Genomic DNA, 16,913 nt, shown 5'->3' with positions numbered 1-16,913 from the left:
ATACCAGCAAAGTAAGAACAATCGTGAAATAAGTGGTCTTCAGATTCAGAGATACTGTCACAAAGAGGAAAAGTAAAAAACCTGTAACATTCCCCACTTTACAATCTTCTCTCGAATCTTTAACCTTCTATGGAAACCTAACCAGGATATAAAGGTATGTCTGGGCACATGGGATTTAAACCATACCAAACACTGCCAATTCACATGATTTATAACTCCAGCCAAAGCCTTGTATGAGTCTCTCATAGTATAATCCCCTGAAGCACTCGGCTTCCAAACTACTATGTCCGGTTCACCCTCACTGAACTCCACCAGCTGCAGAGTAGAAATGACACTTTGGACCTCCACCAAATGTGACTTGGGGGAACACCAATTAACATTGTATATAAATTGAGCCACCATACAATTTGAATTAGGGCACAGTTCATCCAAAATATCCTTACTTACCCAATTTTCCAAACGACCACAAGGATGTCGCATATCAGAAATAAACTTGACATTGTTCCCATTGCCGAGAATATAGAAAATAAGATTTCTAGAAACCGCATGCTGGTCCAATATTCTACACCAACACCAAGATGAATCATGTGGAATGTTTATGGACCAAAATTCTCTATTTTTAATGAGGTTTTTATGAACTCAGTCAGTCCAAATATTTTCCTTACCACTGACCAAATCCCAAACATGTCTAAGATTTGCTACAGAATTAATTAGTGACTTCAAAACTCCTAACTCCCAAGAAACCTTGAACAGGTCTACAAACCAGATCCCAACCTATAGGATAATATTTCTTCCCCATATCTGCTTCATTCCATAAAAAAAAATTACATATAGAATTCAACTCTTTAATAGCGTTTTTGGCAAAATAAAACAAGATAGCCAAAAAAAAATATCATACCAAATTTGATAAGAAGGAGTCTAGCAGGATAAGTGAGAGACTTAGCTATCCAATATTTCACTCTTTTGATGAATTTAGAAATTGAGGGAAGGCAATCCTGATAACAAAATCTCGTAGATAGTAAAGGACCAAGATATCTAGCAGGCAAAGCACTACTACAATCCAGACAAACCAAAATCTAAGAAAGAGAATCACTATCAACATATGAAGAAAACAGAGCAGTCTTCTGTTTGTTTATTTCAAGACCTGAGATATTACTAAACATAGTCAAAGCTTGCTTTAGGGACTGAGCTGCGGCAAGAAAACCTTTGAAAAAAAACAAGAATATCATAGGAGAAGCATAGGTGTGTCAGTTTAGTCAACCTACACCTAGGATGAATTCCATAACTACCAGCATCTACTTGAAGCTTCAAAGAAACACTCAAGACCTATATAACAATTACGAAAAGGTAAGGTGATATAGGGCAGCCTTTCCTAAGGCCCCTTCTCGCATAAAAATAACCGTACGGCGAGACATTTACCAACACAGCAATTTAGCTGTAGAAATACAAACATAAATCCTTTTAACAGTTAGCAAAGGCTAAAGCTGATGCAGATTAAATGATTAGAAAGTTTTCCCACATGGAATTATAAATTCATAATGTGAAAATGTCTAAATTTATCCAAAAAAAATTCATCACCAAATTCGTTGACATTAATTTACAGAAAGAAAAAAAAAAAGTGACTAAAATCCTCAGTATCAATCCAAAAGATGGAAAAATTAACCCAAGAATGATAGTTATCATAACAAAATTAATTTTATGTTTTACCATTTATGATATAATTTTGGTTTCGACCAGATAATGTGATCTTCAGTTTTGATAAGAAGAAGAATGTTCATGGAAGAGAAGGGGGAATATATTCTCGAAATTTGTGCTTATATTTCTCTAACTAAAATTAGGAAAAATATTAAATTCTAAAATGGAAAAATCCCTGTTAAATCTGGCTAATCAGGAAAGGATGAATGTGCATTTACCTGTGCACCAAGTTATATTCTCATTTGTATGAATATCTACAAATCTGTTTAATCTCTAGTTTGTTACTCCCTCAGTCCTAGTTTACTTGCTAAAATATGACTCAGCAAAAACTTGAAACAAATTCAAATTACTTTCACATACACTATCAATCTTTCAAATCACTTGTTTAATATACAAGTTTTTGTATCCTAATTTTTATTTCTTTCTTGATAATTGGATAATTTTAGTGGTAAATATAGTAATTTTTTGGTACAGTTATGTTAAAAAGAACTCAATTTTGACAAGTAAATTAGGACGGAGGGAGTAATATAAGTAGCTTTAGTCTAAAAAAATGGTTATAAACTGCTTTACCATACTATTTATCTATTGGAGTTTACCTTCTAATGCAGTTGATGGCGACCTATTAAAGAGTAAGCCCGCATAAATATTTCTTAATCTAATATTTCCACTTTAGATGATGTTTTGAGAGTTTTTATGGAGATTTAAGAAATTGAGAGGGATATAAAAAATTCTCATTTTTGACCATGAAAAAGTCTTCTAACATTAATTGGTATTAGTGTATTTAAAAATAAATTTATAGTTCCAAGAAAAAATGTTAGGTTATTATTGGTAGTTTTATTGAAAAATATGAAAACCATCGAGTAGCTGAACAGAGGGAGTATTAGATAAGATACATCATGCCTTCTCCAGGAAAGTACGATTTATGCGTTACGCTACACCCCATTTTGTTATAGTTCTTATTCATTGTGAAGTGTTTTTGCATCCTCTCATCCTGACATACTTGCAAGAAGGGAATTTTGTAATCACTACTCTTGTCTGAAGGTAGTACTTTGATCTTTCTGCTAAATTGAATCCCAATTGTCTTTTTTTAGTCCACGAACACTTCAAGGTCATCAGTTTTACTCCCTCCGTCTTTTTTATCCATCTGCTTTGACTAAGTCCAAACATTAAGGGGATCGGAGAAAAAGGCATGCCTACCCTTATTGAATGCTAGATTATTACTAAAGTTAAAATAACATGCGTAGCATATAACACGGACATAGTCAAATCATGTTTCTATAAACTTTCATAGATTTTATATTTGGGTGACTCCCGAAAATTCTCTGAAACTCTAAAGATTTCTAGTGATTCTTTGAGAGTATTTTAAAGAGTCTTTGTGACTTGTAGAGACAAAAAAATAAGATTTGTAAATATCCTTTGTAATTTGTAGAGACAAGAAAATGTATAAGGGCTGAACATGGTTTCGGTTTTTCGCTGGAATCGGACCAAACCAGACCAATTAGGAAGAAAGCAAACCGAACCATTTACTAATGTATTGGTTACGGTGTAGAAAGTGGAAAATCGATAGTGTTGGTTTTGGTTTGATTTGACCTCTAAAACCGAACCAAAAACCATTAGAAAATCGAATAATTTTTAAACTTAGTTTCTACCGTTAATTTACAAGTATTAGATTCTACCCATTGATTTAGAGGATAAATAGAAACTGTAAATCTAATATTTCATTATCATACTCTCCCTCTTTCTCTTTCTCCTTCTCTCAGTCGCCTCCCTTCTCCACCCCCAACTATAGCCGCTGCTACTCGACTTTTTTCTTCCCGTCTTCCTTCTTTTTTATTTGTCAATAATTAAATTAAGATATATTATATATCTTCTTTTGATCTCTAGAATTAGAGTAAGCTTTAATTATTCTTAATATTTTTTGTATTTTTTTTGTCTGTAAGTTTGTGTAAACCAATACTATCGGCAACTACGATTTTTTTATCTGTAAATTTGTGTTTTTTTTTTTTTGGTTTAACATAATTATTGGTTAACCAAAAACCACTGGGACAAACCGAAACCAACTGGAACCATTTGGAAACCAAACCAATGGTTAATGGATTGGTTTGGTTTAGATTTTTAGAAACCAATAGTATTGGTTTCGGTTTTGGTTTGGCTAGAAACCGAACCAAAACCGACCATGAACAGCCCTATGTATAATAAAGGGGAATTTTTTTTTCTAGCCCATTTCTTATTTTTTTTATATAAAACCCAACATTAAAATTCTATATAAATAACCTTTTATTATATTAACAAATTAATTCCTAAAAAAGCTCCATAAATAATTCCTTTTGAGTTTTTAGACTAATTCCTCCTAACATATCTCCCCAAAATATGTTATATCTCCTAAAAAAAGCTTGCTTAATATTTCATTTTATTCCATTTATTTGGTTGTCTCCATAATTATTTCTTTTATTGCAACCGACCAAACAAAACCCAATTATCACCCATGAAGATTTAGGAAAATTCCAGTTTTCACAAGGCGTTGTTTGGTGAAAATTGCAGCGATAGAAAAAAAATTCCAATTGTCACAAGTGCAGATTTTGGAAAATTTCAATTTTCACAAGGCATTGTTCCCGGTTTCACCCTAATTATATTTGGTGAAAATTCGATTTTTTTTCCAAAAACTTTAATTTTTATTCCAAATAATATGATGAGATGGGTGAAAATTACAATTTTTAATGAAAATTCTAATACTTACCTATTGATATTCGCAATTATCACCTTTAACAATGTCTAGTGAAAATTGTAGTTTTCATCAATAATATCAAGTTGAAAAAAGAATTATTATCTTTTTTTTTTATTTTGAAGAACAGAGGGAAAGAAAAATAGAAAAGAAAACAAAAAAAGAAACAAGAGAGATATACTACTAGAATCTCATACTCTACGAGTTGAATGAAGAAGAAGGTGTCGGCGTTGGTAATTATTACTCCCTCCGTTCCAATTTACTTGCTTTTTTAGGGTTTCTTTTGTGTTTCAAATTAGATGATAGTTTTAGTATTTTTTTCCCAATTCTCACAAATTTACCCTGCTTTGGAATCATACCAGAGAATTAATACTCATCGTAATCAACACAAAAAATTACTTTAATTTTTAAATATACCCCATGGAGGATATATATACTCAATCTTGGAATATTTGGTAGTACCTCCCGAGTAAATTGTTACGGGATTGATAACTTTCCTAGAATCCAGAAACACAAAGCTAGACTATTTAACTCTTTAAGTAGGAATTAATATGGGTATTATTGGAAAGATTTTACTCTCTCTGATATTTCTTAATCTCCGTGAAAAACTCTACAACGTCAAGTAAATCGGAACGGAGGGAGTAGTACTTACGTTCATTCCTTATTCATTGCAAGCTACAACCATCGAGTATATATATATAGGTGCGAAAAGTACGGTATGATGACAACACGTAACGGATATTTGTGATTAAACGTTGCATGGCATGGCAAATCTTAATATCTTTATCCAAGACAAATTAATCGGTGACTAGACATACTAACTAAACTAGGTGATAATGGATAAAGGTCAAATTAATCCTAGTAAAATATGCACGTTATAATGTTAATAAAAATACCATGAATACCTAATAAAATATGTATTCATCATCAAAATAAATAACATTGTTGTCTTATATCTAAGTTTTCATTTTCTTTATTTCACTCATCCCACATTTTCTTTTCCATGCTATCTTGCCGCTGGTTAGCATCTTCTCGTTGTTGCCTCTGAGTTATGATTTTGGAAAAAAACGGTCATTGTGAGAAACGGTTACTGAGCTTCTCAGGATAGGGAAAGAAAATTGTGCTATGAAGTGGCAAAGAGAAAGATCGGTATACACGAGGGCAACGAAGAAGTGATGGGAGATGTCCAATGTATTTATATGAGGTCGGATGGATTACTGATCAATTGGCATGTTCCCTGGTTAAAGCAAAAATTGAAAAAAAGAATTGGTCCTACTCTCAGAAACAAATATTCCCCAAATTTCCAAGTCTCCCAAAATATCACCACTTGGGGAGACATTTCTACCATGCCCTATTTTCCTTAAAAAAATCTTCCTAAATCTCTGAAAACAACAAATCAATGACTTTCAATTCTCTTTCGAATAAGAGGGTTGTTGGAGTGGCTCTTATGGAATCCTAATCCAATAACATACAGTTTCAGAGAATTTGAATGACTTAAAAATTTGTCTCTAACCACTAACAAAAGACATTAGGTTACTCTCCAAAAATCTCTAAGGATTAACGGTAGTTTTGGAAACTCCGCCTATGTATAAAAGAGGATAATTTTATCATATTTGGAAATGTTTAAAAGAAGATAAAAACAAATATTTCCCTGTTATTTTTGGTTATATTATTGATCTTATGGGAAAGAAATTAAATGGATTTGTTTTTTTATATATAAAGATATTGTTCAAGATTTTGGATTAAGTTATATTAAAAAGGAAAATTTGTTGATTGGTCAAAAGCCCATATAGTTATTTATAGTAAGGTCCAAACAGATTTTTTTTTATCCAAAGGTCCAAAATTAATTAAAACATAGAAATGACCATAAAACCCCCTGCTACCAAACGTGTGTGTCTACACTGCTTACAAATTTGAGTACATATCTGGCACACTGCTCACAAATTCGAGCACATATCTGCTAAAAAATTTGAGTACATATATGCCGCACTGCTTACAAATCTGATTACATATTTGTTGCACTGCTTACAAATTCGAGTATATATCCGCTGCTTAGAATTCGAGTACATATCTGTTGCACCGCTTCCAGGTAAAGTACATATATGTTAGAATCAATTATAAATAAATTAGAAAATGTATTACATCACATATATTGTAGGATCATACGAATTAATCTAAATAACAGACCCATCGACTGTTCTCAAGGACATAAAAGTAGATGAACTAGTTCGAGAAATTCTTGATAAGTTTCCTAGTTTTGGGAGATGATATTTTTTTTCAATATCATCCCCGTTAGGTAGATTATACACAAATTCATCTGCACCGAAGAGATCCTATTTGACAATAAATACCAGGATATAGAAAACTAACCAGCTTAAAAACAGCATCAAGCAAGCTTAGTGGAATTCAACCAAACATCTGCCGGAGGCTTTAGGAAGACTTGGGAACTCTGACATAAGTACTTGTTTGTTTTTCGCATTATAGGATTGACGTAACTTCCAACAGTAACTGTATGCAAAACTTTTGCATTCCTCAGAATTAGTTTCAACCACCTCATCTCCCTCGCATTTCCATTAAAAAACATGAAACAAGCAGACTGGAGGTGTTCAAACAAACATCTTGTTGTCAACATAAGACCATCCCAATCTTCATCTTCTACTTTGTCGTGAATGTTCTGGGTTGGGATTAGAAAAAAAAAAGAAACAGATAAACATTAAAAGAGTAAATTTTTTAATGGCATAAATATGCTTAACAACACCCAGGACTTGTTTTTCTAAGATGGGTAATAAACATCACAAGTTTTGTGTACTCACCTCATTAAATTCAAGATGAGTCAAATTAGGTGCTGCTTTGAGCAGTGGAAATACTGATTTATCAATAGTTACTTCCAGTTCTAGTAACAACTTCTCCAAATTATGAAATATAGGTACAATGTTTACGAACTCGTCCGCAACGGATATTGTCTATTCATCACAACTAAAGCAACATTAGCAAGTATATTAGTTTTTAGGAATCTGCTTGAGCATATATTACATAAAAATTTAAAGAGAGCAAAAGAAAGAAGAGTACCTGTAGGGTTGCAGCACATATTGTTAAATTTTTTACATGTGCAAGCGCTTGAAAAAACTTACTTACAGCTGCACCTATCTTTCGCCTCCTTGGTACACAAAGTCAAACGCTTGCAGACTCTAGTGTTTGAAAACTGGAAAGAAAATATTACTTTGCCACCCGACCATGATAGGTAAATGACACTAGATTTGGTGCATTAATTTTGAGAGCACAGTCTTGTAAACCATCGTCATCATCACATCTGTCGTTATCAATTTCCAAAATATTTGAATTAGAAGATTACCTCAACTCTGAAGCTTTGACAAAATGAAGAATCAACTCTTAATTAATACCAATTCGAGTAATTTAATGCTCAATAATCATAACAAACTCATTACACCAGATATGTACTGTCAATTCATACACATATTTCAGTATTACCCATATGTACTAATGGATCAAACCAAAAAAAAGTGGCAAAACACTGAACAAACAGAATAAAAGAATTTTATATCAGTACACCAGATATGTACTGTCAATTTATACACAAAAACAAACTATCCAAAAAAATAAGAGAAAACCTATAGATTCATAGTAACCACAAAAAGAAAACAGTACGTCATATATGTACTGATAGGTAATACACAAAAGAAAACTGAAAAACAAACCATAAAAGTATCAGATTTACTAATGAAATAAACACAAAACATGATTGTTTATTTAGATCTGAACTTGTTCCATCAAAATCCACCAGTATATCATATACGTACCGATGATTAATACACAAAAACAACTTAAAAGCATATCAAAAACAACCAAAATGAAACTAAAATCAGTTGCATGTGAAAACCAAGTAATTAATCTCTAAAAACCAGAATCGAAACACTTTTTTTACTTCAATATTCCATATATATACTTCTAGATCGAAGAAGAAAAATATCAAAAACTACAAAAATAACAAAATTAAAGCATAATTTTTCAGTACATCATATATGTACTGCTGATTCATAATCTAAACTTCAGCTGCATGTGAAAAACTAGTAACGAATCTATGAAAAAAATAGAATGGAAACCGAAAATCATTGATAATATACATACCTGGAAACACAAACAATCTTCTCGTCGTAAATCATAACGATGCATCTTCTTCTTCTTCTCAAAAATAAACTAAGTTTCTATCAGTACGGGATATACGTATTATTGATTCATATACAAAAAAGAACTGAAACACGTCTAAAACATCTAAAATGGAAGTGGCATAATCGAATCTAGCAACGAAATGAACAAAAAATGTGATTATTCATCTAGATCTAATATATAGTCGACAAATCAACCATGGAGATCGAAAACATAATCAAGCACACCAATGATTATATTGCAAAACCTTAAAAGAAACATTACAATATAAAAATCTTCATCATCTGATTCGGTAGAAACGAGAAAGAATAAAGACAAATCTTCATCTTCATCTGCAGCAATGGTGAGAGGAAAGAGAAGAAGAAAATGAATATGAAATGTGAATAATATTTCTCCTGCTTTTAACATATTAAATAGGAAAGGTTATTTATGGTATTTTCATATTACGTATACCTGATCTCGCACGTGTGCAGGACCTGGGCTTAAAAAATTTGGTCCATTTTCATGTTTTCTTTTAATTATGGACCTCTGATTACTGGGCTTTAATGGGTGGACCTGCCACTAACTAAGAACACTATAATGGTACCTATTGGTAATTCCTACTATTAAAAATGATTATATAATTATAAAATTTTAGGTTATATTTGATAGTTTAATGATAAGATATACTGAAAAAGCGTGGGTCTAACAAACACACCCAATATTTCATTTAAGCAATCTATATGGATTAACTCCAATATAATTAATTCCAAGAGAATCAACTAGACAGTCAGACTCAATCAAGGAAAATATATCCAAGAGTTATATCTTTGTTTCACAATGTAATCCGCAAATCAAACAGATAGAAATCCGCGAGCCTGATTATTATGAGAAACAACTTGAACGGTACAAAGACCAATGTTCAAGTGTCAATCAACTTCAATGAACAACCAAAGGTTGGATTTACCAATTGATTGAACAACGCACAACCTGTGATATTTCAATTATATAGAAAATATAATGCGAAAAAGAAATAACACAGACACCAGAAATTTTGTTAACGAGGAAACGCAAATGCAGAAAAACCTCGGGACCTAGTCCAGATTTGAACACCACACTGTATTAAGCCGCTACAGATTCTAGCCTACTATAAGTTAACTTCGGAATGGAATGCAGTTGAGCCCTAACCAATCTCACACGGATTAAGGTATAGTCGCGTTCTTTACGCCTATGAATCCCAGCAGGGCTGTATGCACTTTATTCATTTAGCTGATCTCACCCACAACTAAGAGTTTCTACGACCCAAAGTCGAAGACTTAATAAAAAAATCTGTCTCACATAGAAAAGTATATTAATTGAATAGATAAATATGTCTCCACGGAAATACCTACGAGTTTTTGTTCCGTCTTTTGATAAATCAAGGTGAACAGGAACCAATTGATACACCAGACTTATATTCCCAAAGAACATATCCTAGTAATATCAATCACCTCACAATGATTTTAACCGTATGGAAGCGGAACAAGATATTGTGGAGTCACAAATGCTGAGATAAACATGTTTATGACTACTTTTTATCTTACCTATTGGAGATAAATCTCGAGAAAATCTTAGAGAAGTTAATACTCAATACGATAGAAAAAAGCAAGATCAGAACACACAACTACAGAGAAAATAGTTGGGTCTGCCTTCAGAATCCCAATGAACTCTTTAAATCGTTAACCTATAATGTTTTTAGGAAAAACCTAGGTTAAAGGAGAATCAACTCTAGTCGCAACTAGTATCACACAGGAGGTGTGGGGATTAGGTTTCCCAGTTGCAAGAGTTCTCCCTTATATGGTCTTCAAATCAGGGTTTGCAATCAATGTTACCTTGGTAACAAAGCATTCAATATCCACTGTTAGTTGAAACCTGATTTAAGATTCAATCTAATATCTTTCAACTGTTCGATTGTCTTAGTTTGTTACACACAAATGAAATATACCTTCATTTAGATATAGGTAACCGTACCTAAATGTGTATATTGAGTTGGCTCAATAAAAGTTAACCGAAGTTAGTCATATGAACACTTTTCTCTTAACCTTGTTCATCTTAACACTTCAAGATCAATTGATAATCAAATGAATCTAATTGTGTTAATCATAGAGTTGTTTAATTGTTTATATCCCCATAGAAGTATACAAGACAAAATTAAAGCAAAATCGGATTGATTCAAAAGAATCAGTTCATGAACATTTTAGACACGGTTTGCAAAGATTGCATTGCTTAATTTATAAATGTATTTGTTCATGAGTATAAAAACATACTTAACCGATTTAGGAACCTGAACCACTTAAGTTTGTGAACGGGTACACGAACTTAAGTTTTGGACATTGGTCACAAGCCGGCAGTTTGTAAATGGGTACGCAAACTTTAGCTCCGGACCGAACTTAGTTGAAACCGTTTGCGAACGGGTACACAAACTTGGTTTCCGGAATTCAACAGTTAAATCAGTTTGCCAACAGGCATGCAAACTTAAGTACCCTTGACTTAAACAGTTGAATAAGTTTGCGAACGGGTATGCAAACTTCCGGTCCTGAATTCCGATAAAACAGTTCGTACACTAAGTACACAAATCGTAATATATCCAGACATGGGTTTTAGCTCTTAACTACCATTTCAATCATTGAAACATTGTTAGAAGACGGGAATAGCTGTCTCACACAAACTATTAGCTTCAAAGCAATTTTCAAGTGATCAAATGATCAATACGAAACATTCTGATTCTACATCAAATGACTGTCTCACACAAATCATGTAAGATTTTACCAGGTGATTTTCACATGATTATCTTTTGACTTTCGTCAAGAATAATGATGAAGATGGTTAAAGCAAAAATCTTTCCAACACATATTTCGAGAAAGACATAAGCGAGTTAAACTTAGCTCGAAATATCAAATGTGTATAATGTAAAGTCTATATAACTATACGACTTTTGTCTCCATAAGAGATAGAATAGAAATAGACTTCTGAGTGATAGATGAGTTCAAGTACGTCTCCACATACCTTTTGTTGATGCAGTTACACAAGCTCCTCTTAGTAGTTATTCTTCTTCAATCGATCAACGACGTGAAGTCTAAATCTCAACTATACATTCTATCATAATCCGGGACATAGCTATAAGTAGACTAGAAATCAAGAATTATTGTTTTGACAACTGAACTTGACAAACAAGCTTGAGATAACAATGCTTACGAGTTCGACCGAGCAGTGCTCTAACATATACCTATAAATGGAAACAGGTGACTATTTTAAGATATACCAAAATAGAATATAAGACATATAAAAAAAGACGTAAGAAATATGCTTTATGGTGTACACCCATACACGCCTAGAATAATTATCAATAAACGACACAAACCAATGTTTCCCTCCCAATGATGCATTTTTGGGGGATTTTAAAAAATCTTATCGGTTCAAAGAATGCAATGGATTCTCTCCTGGATGCATGTGCAAGTCTAATGTACCAAAACTTCGTTGAATCCCGTAATCACAGTCTCGCTGTGCTCAGAAATAGATACTTCTCATATTAATGTACCCACAGAAGTAGTTTAAGATGTGATGTCGTGTGTGTTTCATGATTATTATAGATACAAATATTACCTTCTAAATGTTATTTTCAGTGACTAGTTTACAGACCTTAGCTTCTAAAGTTCAAAGAAAAATTAAGTTATTCTTCGTAGAAGTTCTTCACGGTCCATGTTCCTAAATTCTTCACTATGAAATGTTGTAATTCTTTAAATGTTAGATATGAATTTTTCGTTCATTAATGCCTTAATCACGGGCTCATACTTTTCAGGAATGAAACTCACAAGCCTGCTTCTTCTTTTTAGCAATCTCGTAATAAATAATCAATTCAATAAAAATTTTATTGAACGAATCCAGGTGTTCTTTCAGAGTTACAACCTTTTTCATGTTAGAGTGATACAAATTTCTCTTAGGATGTGCCATATTTGCCAAGTATACCTTTTATAGCATTTCCTAAAGATCCTTAGGTTAAGTCTCGTATTGGTAGTCCACTTTAATGTCGTTGCTAAAAACTGAATAATTTTACCAAGACTGTTTTCCAATTGTCTCGTCTGACCATGCTTTTTGAGCTTCATCCAGATCATGATGACCAAGCGTATCTGTTGCATTTTTTTCTATAAACCAAAGTTATATGTTCACGTAAACTTTTATACCTTGAGTTGTGATGTATGAGAGTCAAGTATTTTTTTTTTCTTTTTTTTTTATTTAGACGTCAATAACGTCATTTCCACCGTTCCCTTATGGATGATCAGTATTAACCAATGTTCACAAACAATCAATTAATAAGCATAAAATAAAATGAATAAATTTTTTTTTCAGATTGAAATTACCTCAAGAAGTTTTCATAAAAATACCTTCACCGTAGTATTACGAATACCCGAATTTCCAAGAACGTAGTCTCTCTAATATACCAATTATTGCGATAAAATCTCAGCAAGCCACAACACGGTTAAACGATGGTACTCAAAATTTTACAAAGAACAAACATGTATACATATAAACATAATTAACGTGGATGAATCATCGGGAAAGAATAAATTGAACGGTTGCACAATGGTACTCAAAATTTTATAAAAAATAAATATGTATACTCAAAATCAACTATCTAGTTTAAATTGAACGGTTGAGAAATTTCCACATTGAGAAATGCGTCAAAATTTAACGGTTAAAAATCTATAATTTTTGACATATTAATTAATCAACAGGTATGTGGTATAATTAAGTTCTATCGCTGATTCAGTGATTAGAGCCGGGACGTTTATATTGAGCTTGATTAAACATCGTCACAATCAAAATCATAGTTTGACTGCAAATAAATCCTCCATTAAATTCTTCTTTGTTGATCTTGATGAAACCATGATCACCATAATTAGCATTGAATACAACATCAGTAGACCACTAAAAACCCAATACCATATTTCAAATCCAAAATTTCACCGATTCAAAAAAAGAGGTTACTTCTAAGTGATTCAAATATGCTTTACTAATTATATTTATTTATTTTTTGAAAACCTTGATTTACCTAATAGTTCCCTGAATAACGCTATCAATCTAATCCAAATTAGAATAATTTCTGAAAAGGCGGGGGTCTAACAACTACACCCAATATTTCGCTTAGTAATCTGTATGGACTAACTCCAATATACTTTCAAGAGAATCAACTAGACATTCAGACTCAATCTTAAGAAAAATATATCAAAGAGTTATATCTCAATTTCTCAATTCAATCCGCAATCAAACAGATAGGAACTTGCAAGCCCGATTAAGAGAAATAACTTGGACGGTATCACTAACCAATATCCAAGTGTCAACCAATTCAATCAATAACCCAAAGGCCGGATTCAAGAAAAGATTGAACTTAACGCAGAACCTGTGATATTTCTATTATATAACAAAATATTACACGGAAAAGAAATAACAAAGACACCAGAAATTTTGTTAACGAGGAAACCGCAAGTGCATAAAAACCCCGGGACCTAGTCCAGATTTGAACACCATATTGTATTAAGCCGCTACAGACACTAGCCTACTCCAAGTTAACTTCGGACTAGAATGTAGTTGAGCCCTAACCAATCTCACACTGATCAAGGTACAGTTGCGCTCCTTACATCTCTGAATCCCAGCAGGACTCTAGGCACTTGATTCCCTTAGCTGACCTCACCCACCACTAAGAGTTACTATGACCCAAAGTCGAAGACTTGATAAACCAATCTGTCTCACACAGAAAAGTCTATTGAATAGATAAATCTGTCTCCCACAGATAAACCTACGAGTTTTGTTCCGTTTTTTGATAAATCAAGGTGAACAGGAACCAATTGATATACCGGACTTATATTCCCGAAGAACATCCTAGATATCAATCACCTCACAATAATCTTAATCGTACGGTAGCGAAACAAGATATTGTGGAATCAGAAACGATGAGACGAAGATGTTTGTGACTACTTTTTATCTTGCCTATCAGAGATTAAATCTCGAGCAAATCTTAGATAAGATAGTACTCAATCACGATAGAATAAAGAAAGATCAATCAGAGCACGCAACTACAGAGAAAATAGTTGGGTATGGCTTCACAATCCAAATGGATTCTTTAAGTCGTTAACCTACAGGGTTTCATGAAAAACCTAAAATTAAAAGAGAATCGACTCTAGTCGCGACTAGTATCACACAGGAGGTGTGGGGATTAGGTTTCCCAGTTGATAGAGTTCTCCTTTATATAGTCTTCAAATTAGGGTTTGCAATCAATGATATCTTGGTAACAAAGCATTCAATATTCACCGTTCGATGAAAACCTGATTAGACTCAAGCTAATATCTTTCAACCGTTATATCGAACTTAGCTTGTTACACACAAATGAAAAGTGACTTTATTTAGATATGAGTAATCGTACCTAAACTTTTGCACCTTGTTGTCTCAATAATATTTAACCGAAGTTATCCATATGAACACTTTCATATCAACCTTATTCATCTTAACCATAACTAGTTCAAATGACTCAAATGAAACTAGTTCTAGAGTTGTTTATATTCTCATAGAAGTATACAAGACACAGTTGAAGCAAAATCGATTTTGATTCACATGAATCAATTCATGAACATTATAGCGGTATGAGTACAAGGTTCCTGGATTTTCACAAAACCAACCAGTATGCATACCATGGTTCCCGGAGTTGGATTTCATATATACAAGTACGCATACTATGCTTATCCAATTGTTCTACACTCTCATTTCAACTATTGAAATATTCACGGAAGACGACAATAGTTGTATCATACAAACTATTAGCTTCAAAGAAATTTTCAAGTGATCGAATGATCAATACCAAACATTCTGAGTCTATATCAAATGACTGTCTCACACAAATCATGTAAGATGTTACTAGGCGATTTTCGCATGATCATCTTTTGACTTTCGTCAAGAATATAAGATGAACTTGTTTAAAGTGAAAGCTTACCAACACATATTTCGAGAAATATGTAAGCGACTTAAACTCGGCTCGAAATATCAAATGTGTATAATTGAAGTTTATGTAGTTATACGACTTTATCTCAAATAGGAGATAGAGTAGATAGACTTTTGAGTGATAGATGAGTTCAAGTCTCCACCTACCTTTTGTTGATGAAGTTCCACAATCTCCCCTTAGTAGTTCTTCGTCTTCAACGATGAATACCGTGAAGTCTAATGCTCAACTACATTTTCTATCTTAATCCGAGACTTCGCTATAAGTAGACTAAAACTCAAGACTTATAGTTTTGGCAACTAAACTTGACAACAAGATTGAGATAGCAACGCTTGCGAGTTCGACCGAGCAGTGCTCTAACAATCTCCCCCTTTGTCCATTTTAGTGACAAAACTATCAATACATATGGAATGTAAAATAAATAAACTTTGTAGCTTTCAATACAAATGCTTGATTTCCTTGGTTCTTCAACATTACTCGAAATCTTCGTCACTTCTAAGTACTCCAATGATTTTGAACGTGTTAATCTCAGCATCATAGTTGTTGAAGATCCGTAGCTATAACAATGAGAAAACAATTGCTCTCAATCATTGTTATACAGTGTCATAGTATTATTACACAGCATCAAAGTCCAATTGTATCATAACTTTGACAACAGTATCACTCCTCCTTAGTCAATACTCCATCTCACATGAAAACCACTCCCCCTTACATAATGATCCATAAACCATATATATTTGTAATGTGAACTAAACATTAATTCTCCCCCTTTTTGTCAATAAAATTGGCAAAGGTACGAAAACTAGTGGTTTTCTAATGAAATCTACATAGAGATACTTCATGACCAAAAGAGAACAACATATCAACTTTGTTTAGATGCAACCATATAGCTGAAACTAAATGCATTCATCAAGGAGCTTATAAAGATATAAGATAACTCTTACAATATTCCACAGCCGCACTCCCCACAAAGATTTGAAAATTAAGCACAAGTTCAGATAAGAACTCTCCGCCATAAAATGTCATTTCCGAAAGAATAACAAGAGCAACCTTACTTTCACAAGAAAGAAGGATTTCTTTGGACATTAACAAATCACATGAAACATGAATTTGTATCCAAAAGACTCAATTAAATTAACCACAAGAGAACCCATGATTAATTTGATCGGAAATTCTCACATAAGAGAACTTACGGAGCCGCACAATATTTACACAAAGATGTGGATCAGGGAAAGACCAATACTGCGGAATATTCAAAGATTCATTCTATTTTTCATCAGTATTTGCATAGAACATGTAATAGAC

The sequence above is a fragment of the Papaver somniferum genome, unplaced genomic scaffold, assembly GCF_003573695.1.
Source record: "Papaver somniferum cultivar HN1 unplaced genomic scaffold, ASM357369v1 unplaced-scaffold_10, whole genome shotgun sequence".
Lineage (NCBI taxonomy): Eukaryota > Viridiplantae > Streptophyta > Magnoliopsida > Ranunculales > Papaveraceae > Papaver > Papaver somniferum.
This window is presented reverse-complemented; position numbering follows the sequence as displayed.